Source organism: Psammomys obesus, unplaced genomic scaffold (genome assembly GCF_907164565.1).
Source record: "Psammomys obesus unplaced genomic scaffold, mPsaObe1.curated_primary_1811, whole genome shotgun sequence".
NCBI classification, from domain to species: Eukaryota; Metazoa; Chordata; class Mammalia; order Rodentia; family Muridae; genus Psammomys; species Psammomys obesus.
This window is the reverse complement of record NW_026585626.1, coordinates 6113556-6124306: the sequence shown is the minus strand read 5'-3', so window position 1 is coordinate 6124306 and position 10751 is coordinate 6113556. Positions and strand designations below refer to the sequence as shown.

At 51.3% G+C, this 10751-nt stretch overlaps 1 protein-coding gene and 1 pseudogene across 11 annotated transcripts in view; one reads left to right on the top strand and one right to left on the bottom strand.

Moving 5' to 3' along the window:
• Trerf1 (transcriptional regulating factor 1) overlaps positions 1–10751 on the bottom strand; it is a 208574-nt gene that overhangs the window by 167166 nt on the left and 30657 nt on the right. The window lies entirely within an intron of this gene.
• Positions 1502–2094, top strand: LOC129682347 (G-protein-signaling modulator 3-like; annotated as a pseudogene).

The window sequence follows — 10751 nt, the reverse complement described above, 5'->3', positions numbered from 1 at the left end:
GTGTGTGTGTGTGTGTGTGTGTGTGTGTGTGTGTGTGTGTGTGTGTGTGAGAGAGAGAGAGAGAGAGAGAGAGAGAGAGAGACAAGATTCTCCGACACACCTATTTTAATTTTATGATACTTCATACTTCATATATTGTGGTTTTTCAGTATTTTTCCGTATCTATTGAGACAAAATTCATTGACTTATCAAACTTTTGGTGAGTGTCAGTTACAGATCAGGTTTTGTCCCAAATACTAGGTCTTCCCATTTTTAGTCTTTCTGTCAACTCTAGTCTGTTTGTGTTGAGTTGGACTTATCTTCCTGGGACAAGTTTAATAATTGCTCAAGACTTCATTTTTTTTTTTTAATTTACTTCTACTCTGTTGTTTGGTTTTTGAGATAGAGTCTAAACTCCGCACGCCGCTGAGGATAACCTCGAACTTCCGATTCTTCTGCCTACACCATCCAGGTGCTGGGACTGCAGGCAGGGTCCGGCATGCTGTTTTATGCGGTGCTGGGAGGAAAACCCAAGGCATCGTGCATGCTAGACGAACACTCTACCTACTGAGCCCCGCGCCCTGCCTTATTTTTCACTCAGGGAGGGGTCATGACCCAGGACCTCATGTAGCCCAGGCTGACCTAGAACTCATCCCTCCGTCTCCATCGTCATCTACTTGGGTTCCAGGTACTGAACATCACACCCAGCTTCATGATGTTTAAACTTGATCTCAACCAAAAGGCTGAGGAGCTATTTAAGACTTGTCTTGGTTGGTTGGTTGGGTTTTTTTTTCCTCTTACTTGTTAGGTGACTTTAAATATCCACATAGCAAAATTATTGAGATATGAAATTCAAGCGTCACCTCCTCTGTGAAAGCCTCCCAACTCCCACTTTTCTGAAGTAGACGGCAAGGCTTCTTCACAAGGACTTTAAAATACCCAAACGACCAAGTACTTGAATCCCCCTCAAGACTCCCTGGTGCCCTGAGGAGCGGCAGGAGTATATCACCTATCTGAGGCGACACGGCCAACAAATGGCTGATAGTTACTCCATAAACATCTCCCAGACCTGTGAGGTCTTCCATGAGTCCATTTCTCCCGCTCACAGATGATTTTTGAGGCTGTGTTTTGGACTGGGTCTCATGTTTGTTCGGCAAGGTCTCCTGTAGCTGAGGCTGGTCTTGAACAAACCGTGAGACTGAGGTTGACCTTACTCTCTTAAACCTGTGCCCCCGCCTCCTGGGTTCTCAGGCCGTATTCACATTCTCTGGCTCAGGCTGTGTCTACACACAAAATCAGTCTGTAATTTTCTTCTGCCCTAGGTCTAAGCTTAAACAGGGGAGCTGAGAGGTGGCGGGGGCAGACAGCCCACCAAGGGAAGGTATTGGCAACCCCTAGTGGGAAATGTGTTTCACGGCAGTTTTAGGAAAGGGGACAGCGCAGGATAAAGTTATGAATCGTCCCGGTAAGTGCCCCAAGCCAGCACAGGTGACTCAGCAACACAGAGGTAAAGAGACCATCAATGTCTCTCCCCATGTTCAGGAATGGAGGCCGAAGACCCCCGGAAGGAGAGGATGGCGAGCAGGGTCCTCCCCAAGATCATCAGGGCTGACCTCCTGTGAACTCCACCACTGGGCCTTGGCAATCCACTCCTCCCTCCCCTCCTCCTCCAGAAATCCCACACACAGCCCTGGGGCCCCAATCGGGCTCCCTGCTCTCCCCTTGCAGACCAAGCTCCTTCTGGACCTGGTAGCTGAGGCCCAGTCCCACCGCTTAGAGAAGAGGCGATCTTCCACACCCCCAAGGTCCCCCCAAGCCTAGCCCCAACCCCACCCCGGCGTCTTGAGGACAAAGAACAGCTCCACAGCACCACCCTTAGTCACCAGTGCCAGCGGATGGAAGCCCAGCGGTCTGAGCCTCCACTCCCTCCGGGGTCAGGAGCTAGCAGAGTTGCTGCTGAGAGTTCAGGGTGGAGGTCAAATGGAGGAGCAAAGATCCCGATACACACACGTGCTGAGACCTGAGCCCCCTACCAGTCCCTTCTCTCTGGGGCTCAAAGCCCCCAACCCCTCCCGAAAGCCTTCAACCCTGTTTGGCAGGGGTCCCAGAGAATGAAGACCCGGCTGGTATTGCAGTCTTTACCACCCACTTTCCTTGGGAACTGGACATGGGGCGAGTACTCTAACCTAGAGGATAAGCAAAATAGGGGGGACACAGCTCCCCAAGGCAGTTAAGAGTCTGCCCTGAGCTGTCAAGCTACTGAACAGGGCATGAGGGCGAAGGCCTGTCCCTTCCTGCCTAGTAAGAAAAAAAAGAAAAGATTAAGACAATTGTCTAGCACTAGCAGCCCGAAGCCCCAAGGCAGAGGGTCCCAAAGGCTGTGATATAACCCTTAGCCACGCCCACCCACCCTGCTGCTGAGTCTGTCTGATGTTTTGGTTCTATGAATTAATATAATTCCCCCCCTGGGGGAAAAAAAAAAAAAAAAAAAAGACAGCATCGATCAAAGACAGCACCACAGGCCAGTGGAGCAGGGCTTCTGACTTGCTGGTTTTCAGTATACACACTGTGCGGCCACAATCCAAAGGTGGCCTACTGTTCCTGTCCACACATAGAGAACCTGAGGTCCGGCTGGGGTAGATAATTTACCCAAGAGTCATAGGACCAGCAAGTGGATGGACGAGCATTCAAACAAATGCCCTCCGACCACACCCCTGACAGAGGGTAGGCAGTGGCCCTGGTCCCACGAAGGGACCTGGATAACCAGCACCGTGGAGAACAGGAAGCCACCCAGGGCCTCTTGGTAGAACCAAAACTCAGAGAAGGAAACAGGACACAGAACAAAGCAGGAGGCTCGGCTATGTCAGTGCCGGAGCAGCAGCATCTCGGGCCACGATCCCAGCCGGAAAGAAACGCTTCCTCAGACCAGACTGCTGGGGCTGAGGGCAGGGCTCAGCTACAGGAAGTAATTGCCGGGGCTGTCCACACCCAAGATGTCACAGGCTGGGTCCGGGGAGGTAGGCCTCTCAGATCCACAGGCCCTAAGACAGATCAACATCTGGGCAAGCAGGCTTCTCTGCACCCACATTCAGAACCGGAACGTGGCATCAACATGGGAAATCTCAGCCTGGGATTTCTTTACCAGCTAAGGAACAGGGCTGGCCCAGTCGGCTGCTGCAGACACTGAAAAGCACCACTGAAGTGAAGGGTTCTCTGACCAGCAGACAGGCTACATACATATATGCGTGCACAGATGCATACATATTCATTCAATAACTTGTTTCCTTCCCTCACTGTCCTCTACGGTGTCAAATCTAAGATAGGCCTTTTTAATTTGATTCCGTTTGTTTAACTGATTGATTTCAGTTATCTGAATCAGGACACCACGGGGCCCAGACTGGTCTCCAACTGGCTCCGCTGGCTATGTGGCCAAGGGCGAGTTTTAACTCTTGATGCTTTTGCATCAAGTGCTGGGATTACAGGCGCACATTACCGCAGGATCATCCGGAGAGATGTAATTTAGGGCTGGGAACCGGCTCCTTGCTCTGCAAGGATGGGAGGGATGGGAACCCAAGAGCCCCAGCACCACATCAATGCCTGAGTGCCGGTGGGCGTGGCAGCCTGCCTGTAATCCCGGTGCAGAATCAAGGGATTCCCCTGAACAAGCCAAGTAGCTACACTAGGCAGATCCCTGAGCTCTGGGCTCACATGAGAGACCCTGGCTCGGCACGTAAGGTGGAGAGCAGTCTAGGAAGACACCCAGTGTCAATCTTTGGCCTCCGAATACAGGCTCAAACCTTCACACTCATGGGAACACCCTTACATACACACACACACACACACACACACACACACACACACACACACACACATACACAAATCTTAATTAACCAAATGCATACTGGAATTACAACTATCCAAAGCAAAACAAGCAAAAAACCACCAAACATTTGCCCTCGTGTGTGCAATGCACACCACTCTTCTCCATTCTTTACGTCACCTGGTGTGCAATCCACTGGGGGGAATACGGACCCTCTATTGGTCCAGAGGTCCAGCTTGTATTAGCCCTCTCTTATGGGCGGATATTTAAATCGCTCTTTTCTACTTCACGTTATTACAACATCATCCCCTGAACACTATTTTCCTCCAGGGCAAGGCACCTAAGACTGGAATGGTTAGGTGCTGGAATTCGGGCTTTTATGCTCTGGATAAAGAGCGCGGCTACCCTTCTCACACAATGACACCCTTTTGCTCTCCCCGGCGGTGTGCGAAACGACGTTTTACCAAACCAGTATGTTACCGAGTGCTTCCATCTTTCCGATCCGACAGGTCACAAATGCCCTCCCGAACGGGCTCTCATGCAGAGGTTCACGCCCCAGCCCATGTGTCTCCGAATCCTGAGGAAACTCCTACAGTGCTTCTCCCCCCGAAGATTCATGTTCACACCTCCATCGAATTCTCAGTAAGACCAGTGACCCTTTGATTTATTTCCCAGAGCTCTTTGTATGCAAAACACCACCACCAACAAAACAACTTCTTCTAGACAAACTTGAATTTTTCCTCAGATTATCATCTTTTGATTTCATTTGGGGTATTGTTTTGGTTTTGGGTCCCCCCCCCCCCATGCACCACTCATTTTCACATTAAAGAAAAAAATCTATTGGTCTGTTATACTATGGCTTGTATCCAGTATCAAATTTAGGAAGGTATTTCTAAAATGATAAAACGTTTTTCTGATTTTTTTTTCCTGAGAAAGGGTTTCTCTGTGTAGCCCTGGCTGTCCTGGAACTCTCTCTGTAGACCAGGCTGGCCTCAAACTCACAGCGATCCACCTGCCTCTGCCTCCTGAGGCATGCTCCACCACTGGTTCTTGGTTTGGTTTGGCTTGGTTCGTGTGAGTTCGCTGTTGTTGTTTTGTTCTGTTGAGTAGCTTACGCTGGCCTGGAAGTTGCTATGAGCTAAGGACACCCTGGGAAGGTGAGATCCTGTCTCCATTTTCCCCGAGCTCTGTGGCTTGAGCTGCCACGCCGGGTTTCTGCAGTGCTAAGAGTAAACCCAGCATTTCCTCCATGAGAGTCGGCCAGCTCGGCTACATCCCCAGTCTCTTCATGTGGCTTTAACTCGGCACCTCCGTTCGCAGCCCCCAACTAAGCAAAACTTTGGCTACTGGTCTGACAAAAATCTACCTTCCCTTTTCAGGAAGCACCTAATTATTCCCATAAGAGTTTTTAATTGGACACAAATGATTAATGTTTTTATCAACTATTTCCGTTTCTTTTTTTTTTCTCTTCAGATCCTGTAATATGACAAACGCTTATTACTAGAAACCCTAAAATTACTCTGTCCTCACATTCTAGAGGCCCACATGACCAGGCAGTGTCCCCCATCCCCTCCAGCCCCTGGGCAGCTCGAGTCTAGTTATTGTACTGTCAGGATTTTGTGTCCCAGCCTTTTTGGGAAGCAAAAGTCAGTCTGTCCTGTATTGCCGCCTTGTCTTCACACAAAGAAAGCAAGCATTCCCCTCTGTTCCGGGACAATCTGAATGGCACCAAAATCACCTGCACCTCCAAGGTTCCTCTGGTCCTGGGACTATTTTAAGGGACACCTCTTGTGTTAAGTTTCTCCATATCTTCTAAAGTAATTGGTCTGTTTACACTGTGGTCTATTTCAGTATCGTTTTTAAAATTAAAGAGCACATACTTTCATAATTCATAAATGATTTCTAAACACAGCAAATGATCCTTCCAGACTCACTCCAAGAGGCAAACTGCAGCCTCCACCCCAGACCTTACTAGGACAACAACAAATCGTCCCGGCTCCTGAATTCTGCACTCTTGTTATCCCACCCCACCTTAAGCCTCCTCACATGAAAAGGGGAAGAAAGATTTGCAACAAACCAGAATTACCATCCAGAGAGCCATGGGGCCCAACACTGCCGTCCTGACCAGGCTGGTGAGTTTTTGTGTCAACCTGACATGAGCTAGAGTCATTCTGGAAAAAAAAAGACCCTCCATTTGAGAAAATGCCCCCACCAGAGTGGCCTGTGGGCAAGCCTGTGGTGGGAGGGCCCAGCTCCCTGTGGGCAGGGCCACCCCTGGACTGGTGCCCTGGGTGCAGGCTGAGCCATGAGGATCAGAGCAATGGGGGACACTCCTCCACGGTTCTACCTAAGGTCCTGACTCCGCCTTCCTGCCTTGAGTTCCTTCCTTGACTTTCCTTCAAGAGGGACTGTGTCATCACTGAAGCACACAAACCTGCCTCAGGCATCAAGGAAGAACGGTGCAGAGCCACGAACTTTCTCTCCTGTCATCTGCTGCCCAAACCCTTCCCACTGCAGCAAGGCCCTTCTGGTTCTTCCTAGGACCTCTTCATCTCTCTTTTAATTTTGCTTTAAAAATACGTGTGTGTGTGTGTGTGTGTGTGTGTGTGTGTGAGAGAGAGAGAGAGAGAGAGAGAGAGAGAGAGAGAGGGAGAGAGAGCGTGCATACATGTACTGCAATGTACAGTGTAGACACGGGGGTCAGGAGTCAGCCCTCTTCTTCCACTGTAGCTTCTGGTGATCAAATTCAGGTTATAAGGCTTGGGCGGCAACAGGTTTGATCTGACAAGCCATCTCGTTTCCCCACTCCCCACTTCTCGGACACCAGCAGCCCTGCACACACCCCCTTTCCAAATGGATACACGTGTCCAGATGTATAGACCAGAGAAACCTCAAAGCGTTCAGTCATCATGCCCCTTCCCAAGGTGAGATGCTGGGTACATCCGGACCCTTTCAACACAATAACGAGTAAGGACCCATCCACGAGAACAGAAAACAGCAGAAAACAAGCCCAGGACGCCCCGTGCCGCACAGAGCACTGCGAAGACTAAGTGCCCACAGTCGGGGAGTGCCGAGGCCCTTCCAGCAGGAGGAACAGCCAGGAATGACGGCCACGTCTGCCTGGCTGGAGGAGGTAAGGTTCCGGGCAAGCCTGTCACTCGTGGGCTCTGGAGCCAAATCAAAAGGCCTGGACGCCACACACAGAGCAGGCGACGGGAACCACCGTGGGCTCCTGTATAGGCAGAAACAGGAAGAAAGTGGTAATTCGGTCACACTCCCCACACTCTGTGATGCCAGGCTTGTATTCAAAGAAATGACTAGCCGTGCCAGGAATTTGGGAGAGCTGGGGGTGCGTAAAACCGCAGCCCTGGGCTGTTGCCACAATTGAACTGCAAACAGCACACACCACACACACACACACCACACACACACACACACACACACAGCCCAAGCTGTAATGACAGGCTGCAGACAGGAATTACACTTGGTTGTCTTTGTACTATACAATCAAAACCACACTGTCGCCCATCCTTTTAACCTCAGGGCCATCTGTGCCGGCCCCATCCTCGTCCACGAGAAAGTGCACCAGACCACGCTGTCAAAACTCGGGTTCTGGCTGGGGAGACGGCTCAGTCCGCAAAGCGCTCATGTAAGCATGAGGACCTGACCCCGATTCTCCAAAAGCCCATATGAAAAAGTCTGGGGCCAAGGCACTCACGGGCAAGCTCAGCAATGGGGAAACACAGACAGGAGGATTCATTGGGCCCCGTGGTCAGTCGGTTCTAGATGATTTGGTGAGCTCCGGATTTAGTAAGAGACCACGTCTCAAAACACTAAGGTGGAGGAGGGTGGGTGGGTGAAGAAGACTCTGGAGCATTGGCTGACCTCTGACCTCCCCACACGTGCACACGGCCACACCTACAGAGGAAAACCCTGAGTACACGATTGTGGGGGAGGCCCAGGCTCTGTGTTTCTTTCCAAGCACCTGCCTGCCATGCTTCTTCCAGGTGACGAACTAGATGATTCTGAGACCGTGATGGGCTGAGAGAAAACCAGAGACTGAGGGGGTGAACGGGGTGAGGGGAGAGTAAGAGAGATCCAATAACGAGCACACAACAGAATCCACATACTCTGTGTTTACTGGGAGGGCAGTCCCTAACAGACAGCCTGGAGGGGCGGTCCCTAACAGACAGCCTGGAGGCATCAGTAAAGAGGAACCCCCCACCCCACCCCATTTTCACAACTGCTATCTAATTACTTTCACAGAACCATTCAAGCAGCCCTAAGCCAGATCTTTCAAGAGCTGATGCCACTGGATTAAGTCATAAAAGCCTTAGAATGTCGAGTCATTAGCCTTGATAAGGAAGAAAAACAAACCGTGACCAGCCGTCCACCTGCCTTTCCTCCAAGCGGTGGTCACTGAGGTTCACATTTAAGTTCACGTTCAAAGGAAAACACGCTTAACTAGTGAAAACGCTACAGTGGTGATGGGCCATTTCATCCATAGAGACCTAGCTGAGCCGGCCAAGAAGATGCAGGAAACTGATATGACCTGCCACCGTCCCCAGGAGCTTATTTAATAACAACAATAACAACAACAACAACAACAATTTTTAATAGGGAGAAGTGGTCATGTGCACAGGAGTGCAGTGCCCATGGTAACCAGAAAAGGGCGTCACCCCTGGAGATGGAGGGTGTGTGCCGCCTGGGACGATGCTGGGAACCTAGCTTGGGTTATAGCAAGGACAGAATGTGCTCTTAACCACGGGCCATCTCTCCATCACTCCTCTTCCGGCAGCCTCTCTCCCGTCTCATCTCTGCAAGTGTTTGGAAGATGGAAAAGGCTCCTCCTCCCTACTCCCCCCGCAGAGGCCCCATCCCTCCAATCACTTGCTTAGACACCATGGCCGCACTCTGACTCAGACGGCCTGTGTTTCACACCTAGAGCCATGAGGGCAGGGCTACAGAGGTTCCCATGTTCCAAGACAGACCGGACTCCGCACTCACTCGACCCACGAAGCAAAGCCACGCATGCCGGCAGCCATGCCAGCACACCCTGAGTGGCGGGTGTGTGCAGCGCCCCGGCGGCCTCCCTGAAGGCGAGGGGTCGGGAGAGGGGTCGGGAGAGGAGGAGGGCTGTCCGTGTTCACCTAGGAACCAGACATTCAGGTCCCAACGCCTGGCACCCGGCAGGATGGAGAACCTGCCACTTCCGGGGCCAAAAGCTCTGCAGAGCTTAACTAACGACAGCAATTCAATGGACAGCAGGCTGCTGGTTCTCAGTGGACACAAGGCCGAGGCCAGGCTCTGCTAGGCTCTCCTGCCATGGGGCTCACTAAACAGCACCAAAGAGAAATTTATCCTCTACCACCCAAGCTAAGACCGGCACCCCAAGTCACCCAGTTCCTTTTAAAGCAGAGGCCAGACTTCAGGTCCCTGAACCTAGCAACCAGTGGTTCTTTTAACTAAACCTTCACCTCACTTTGGTTCAGTCCCCGCCACCATATACAGTTGGCCCAAGAAGAAAGGAACACCTCTTTCTTCCCCAACGGCAACCGCCTCCCCCAATTCCCAGCTCTCTCCTTCTCTAAAAGGTGCAGTTTAACCCAAGAGAAGGCAGGTCCCCGGGTCTAGGCTGCAAAAAAAAAAAAAGATCAAACAGGTCCTGTGCCCTCCTCGGGATCCAGCTTATGATCAGTGAGTGTGATGGTCTCTACCATCCTTCCCACCTCGAAGTGTGATCAGTACACAGTTCCCTCCGCAGCTTGGAGAGGCACGCTCCCCAGCCACGGCCCCTGCCTCGCCTGCACTGCACAGGGAGGACTGGCCTGGTCAGGAAACAGATAAGAAGCTGCAGCCCCTGCCGCCCACCGATCGCCTGCGTGGACAGCCTGAGCTCCGCCAGCCCACACAGGAGGAACACCGGCTCCCAGCTGTCCCTCGAGCGCCTGCCAGGAAGAACTCTACATCAAAGTTTTCTGTTGCTCTTCAGGATTATTTTCTTTTTAATGACTTTTTTTTTAAATGCTGTAAGTCACAAGATGAATTCATTACAGACCATCCAAAACATTTTATTTTTAATAACTTCTTTACACCATAAAAATAAGTGTATGTCTGCTACGGAGAAAGTCAAAGACTTATGAAAAGACAACTCCCACTTGTAAACACATCTAAACCTATTCTATTAATTAAGTCACACTGAGAATCTGAGTCACTTGAGGGCTGGAGCTGACCTTCCAGACTGCGCCGGTTCAGTCCTAGTCTATGTCATGAGAGGCGACAGTGACCTGGTCGGGTCTCTCCCTGGGACAGAAGAAGGCATCTCCATGTCCCTGGCAGGTGGCCACCCACCTCCACCCCAATCCTTCCCACTCTCCAGCTCTTTTCCTGATAGCCTGGGCTACTTCGAGCAAGCGCCATCAGCAGCTCTTCCTTCGCCTGAGGCTGGGTTTTACACCAGGAGGCTTTTAAAAGTATTCTCACTGTTATCATTGCTGGGGGTTGCTAAATGTGCCCCAGCCCACCTAGGGAAGGCGGGAGTGACTTTCTGTATCTGCTCTCCGAGGGTCTCCTCGCCTTGTGTCTGGCTCTGTACTCGAGGCTGGCCCTGGGAGTTTCTGGCAATTGTCCCGCGTCCGCCTCCCATCTCTCATAGGCACACTGGGACCACAGAAGGTTGCCACCACAGCGAGCCTTTGTACGTTGGCTCTGAGGACCAGACTCCTCCTGTCAGGCTTGTAGGGCAAGCACTTTAACCCCCCGAGAAATTCCTCCAACCCCATGAACAAGCTCTTGCGAGCTTAACTCAGGTTCAACCCCAGCTTCGGTCTCCGGCATGCTCTCTGACCCCAGAAAAACTGTGAGCCTCACCCGACTAAAAACGTGCTCATCTCAAGATGAGAACAATATTTGTTCCAAATATCTGTCTTGGGGGCAAAGGCCCCCAAGACAG